Source organism: Zingiber officinale, chromosome 2B (genome assembly GCF_018446385.1).
Source record: "Zingiber officinale cultivar Zhangliang chromosome 2B, Zo_v1.1, whole genome shotgun sequence".
Lineage (NCBI taxonomy): Eukaryota > Viridiplantae > Streptophyta > Magnoliopsida > Zingiberales > Zingiberaceae > Zingiber > Zingiber officinale.
Genome location: NC_055989.1, coordinates 73,223,904 through 73,228,088, shown reverse-complemented (window position 1 = coordinate 73,228,088; position 4,185 = coordinate 73,223,904). Strand labels below are relative to the sequence as shown.

The 4,185-nt window shown below is 40.3% G+C and overlaps 1 pseudogene; it reads left to right on the top strand.

Annotated features, from left to right (window-relative positions):
- The first annotated feature begins 2,838 nt into the window (after positions 1 to 2,838).
- LOC122048348 lies at positions 2,839 to 3,530 on the top strand (annotated as a pseudogene).
- The last annotated feature ends 655 nt before the right edge of the window (positions 3,531 to 4,185 follow it).

Sequence of the window (4,185 nt, the reverse complement as noted above, 5' to 3'; positions counted from 1 at the left end):
TGGTGAGTGAAGCCATGTGAAAGCCCTAGTGAGTGAAGCTAGGCAGTAGGAAAATCCTGGTGAGTGAAGCCAGGTGAAAGCCCTGGTGAGTGAAGCTAGGCATGTGGTGGTCTAAGTGGGTCAAGGTTGACCGGACACTTTGCATGATACAAGAAGTCCAAGTGGGTCATGGAGGACTGGACACTTAGCAAGAGGAAGAAAGCTCAAGTGGGTCAAAGGATTGACCGGACACTTAGCAAAGAAGTCCTAGCAGGTCAAGGTCAACCAAATGCCAGGCAAGGAGGAGTCCCAACAAGTCACGGTTGATCGGATATTGGGTAAAGGAACCCTAGACTTCGGTTGGGAAGTTAGGGTTTGGTGATCGACTACGGTAGTCAATTACCATAGCTTAAGAGACTAACATAATCGCTTAAGCTTGAAATCACGAGAAAGGTTATCTAATCGATTAGTGTAATCGATTAAGACATGGTAAGCGATAGGGTAATCTCTTACGGTGCTTTTTGCTTCGAATAGAATGGTTCTGTTCAAAGCTTAAACGATCAGGATGATCACTTAAGCATGTCTTCGCAAAAGGCAAAGAAGATTCGACAAGCGATTAAGCAGGAAGGCTTAATCGCTTACAGCTTGTTCTTGCGCGAACAAAAAGCTTCCTAATCGATGAGGCTAATCGATTAGGAAGGCTTAATCGATTAGACTAGTCGATTAAGATTGAAAATATAGCTGTTGTGAGCATGATAAAAAGGGTTCACGTGCACTGTTCCAGACATCACTCCGCTCATCTTGTCCACCAGTTCTTGCTAGCTCAGGGTTGAGGTGCTGCTACATTTCCGAAGCTTACCAAAGGCAATACAAGCAACAAGGTCAAGCAAGAAGAGGTTTTTTTTTGTATACTTGTATTCCTTCTTGTGTGTGTTGTATCTTGTTGTGTGATTGTTGTACAAGGCTTCTCCGCCTTTGGTAGTTATCGAGGAGTGTTTTTCATAGTGGAGAGCATGTCGTGTGTGGATCCTTGGATTAGTCACCTCTTCTTGAGGTGGATACCAAGTAAATCCTTTGTGTTAGCGTAGTGAGTGTTGCACTACAACAAAATTGTTAAAAGACAACACCATAAAGACAACGGTTTTAGAAGGAACTGTTGTTAATTTGGTAAAAGACAATGGTTTTTGACAAAACCGTTGTCTTTGAGCGCCTGAAAAAAATAAAAGATAATAGTTTTGTAAAAACCGTTGTTGTGGAGCGACTTTTTGTAAAATCAACAACACCTTTTACAACAGTTTTCTAAAACTGTTGTCTTTAAGCGTTTTTTTAGGGGTCAAAGACAACAGTTTTAATAAACCGTTGTCTTTGACTTTATTCTTTCGCCATTTTTTCCCTTCGTTGTTTTTGTTGTAGTAGTGGTTTGCTTCCCTCTTTCCGAAAATTTTTTGGTGCTCTATTTTCCCCCCTTAACCTACCCGAACCCTAAACCTCTCCCCTCATACGATCTTTCTCCTCATACGGCTGCGCGACATGGCGCTGAAACCAAAACTTGATCCCTTCGGGGCCTTCATCAACAATCTGCGATTCCTTCCGCCGCCATCTGCTTCCCCCGATCAACCCCCTCCCCTACTCCGTTGCCGGCGTCATCAAGGACCAGCTTCGTGAGTCTCCTTCTTCTTTCCCTCTTGTAGATCTGAGGTTTTAGGTATGGATGGCGGTAAAACTCAGATCTGAAAGAAAGATCTGGTTTTCCCTTTTTGATCGAGTTGCCCCTCGCTCACGAAGCTTGACGCCCTTCTCTCTCTTGGCTACGTTCTCAGTTCCGTGACCAATTAGGAGCCCCCTCGATCGCCAAGATGGACCGTGGATCGACAGCCCAAAACTCCCGCCTGGTGGAGGAGGTGTTCCGAGACATCAAGGGCTGGCGAGCCGCCATCATCAGGGCGCTCACCGCTGGAACTCCACTCTGCTTTCTTCTTTTCCTTTCTCAACGATGTTATCGTCATTGACCTTCTGTTGTTTCTTGGTTATTCGCCTGTGCAGATTTCGAGGACTTCTATCAACAATGCGATCCTGGTTAGTAATTCCACAATCTTAGCTGCTGGAAGTCAACTTGGTTTTTGAATTTCAAGTACTTGGGAGTTTTATTTCATGGCTGGAGTAACGAAGCCTTGACATTTAGGTTTTTATTTGTCGGATATTTGCAACTGAGCGAGATAAATGCCTTTAAGTACAAGGTTTTGGTACTCTAATTAAGCATTTGCGATAGGAGTTAGATTATGTACAGTTTAGTTGTAATTTTTCTAGGATTCAGATTGTAAGTATCAGAGATCCAATGATCAATAATTCAGAAAACTAGAATTTGATCACTGACGCATTATAAGTTCTTGTTCAGGGTGCTCGATACTGCATAGTTTTGTGTGGCCAAATGAGTAGTATAGGTCTTCTTTTGTACTTAGTTTAAGTCTAGGCTTACTTGGGCAAGAAGATAGGAGGAAGAGGGAGAGGGAAAGTGACAGAAATGTAACTGAGTGATCATGCTCCACATGCAATATACATCAGGAACTTCCTAATAAGACATAGTCAATTCCAATAAATGACATTCATGAGGTCAGAGTTCAAATTCACCAATCAATTCATGTGTTGAGAGGTCGGTCTTAATCAAGTCAATTACCGCACCCGCAATGAAGAGACGATAAAAATGAGTGTTAATAATATAAATACAAATTGATTCTTTGTTCTAACAATTCAGAGTTTTTTTTGGATAAGTGGTTAGAACAAATGGATTCCACGCACAATTTGTTGAGGGTTTTCTGTGATGCTATGGAGTGTATATTATGTCAGTCTATTAACAATTGAGAACCATTTATTTAAGGCAAATCTACTTGTTGATGCTTAGTGATTATATGTATTGGGTTTATCAGACAAGTAGTTTAATGACTCCATTGTTGATGACAGGAAACATGCAGGGAGCAATTCAAGCACTCCATTTGCACGGGAATGCCCTTAAGCGAGGTGTTCTCCAACACATGCGTGTGAACCCAGCGATGTTACCTACTGTGTTTTCACGTTTTGAGTCAGTTTCGCCTACATAGTTGGAAGAGCATGGTTTTGAAAGCACGACTATCCGGGATGTTCTTACAGCTAAGGGGAAGAATGCTGATGGTTCCTGGCTGTGGTGCACAACTGATGACACTGTTTATGATGCTGTCAAATATGTAAATGGCCATTGTGTCAATCTTGTTTGGGATTACCATCCAGCTTTAAATAGTTTTAACTGAAGGCTTATGCTCTACTGTTTCTAGATGACACAACACAATGTTGGAGCTTTAGTGGTGGTGAGACCCGGAGAAGAGAAGGCAATTGCTGGAATTGTTACTGAGCGAGGTAATTGGTTGTCCATGTTTGTTTTTTTTGGCTGTGAAATGGTATTAAATGTGCTCATGGGTGCATGGATAAAGCTAAACATTTATGTGAAATCATAAGATATTTTCCAATTAGTTGGTAAATTTCTCAATTCTATGGCTGCTCCAGTAGATTCAACTGGGTAGATGATTTTCATATGTTCTTCGGCAGCTTCAATTTTTATGGCAATCTTTTTACAACTGAGTGTATGCCAATGTGAAGTTTTAAATTTCAATTAAGTTAAAAATTATCTAATTATCCTGAAAGTTATTTTCATGACATTTTGATAATCACATTGTCTCAAACACAATCATTTACTTGATGCAAATCAATTGTGTGATGGTCCAATGTGTGTGCCAGTTCTCTCTAAGCAGCAGATTTGTTCTTCACCTCTTCAAGACATTAGGGAAATAAGTTTAAGACAATTTTAACAACCTACAAGAGCAGTTGATTAGTAGATAAATTTGGTCTTCACCTCTGTTCAATATCTTTTTTGAAAACTAAGAACCAGTTTTGATAATGGTTCTTTTATGCAATTATACTTGCCGTGCAAATTACTTGTGTTCTTAACGATTCCTTCTTCTTCATATTATCTCCGGAAAATGATTGTACAGGGAAGATCTTCCAAGTCAACTAAAGTTGGTGACATCATGACTGAAGAGGTAAATTTCAATCTCAAGTTGTACAGACAATGTCTGAAAATTTTGAATTGAGTAGAAGTATTATTTCAAGATTTTGTTATTTTGCTTCCAATCTGATGCCGATTCTTTTCCTATATCCAGAATAAACTGATCATAGTGA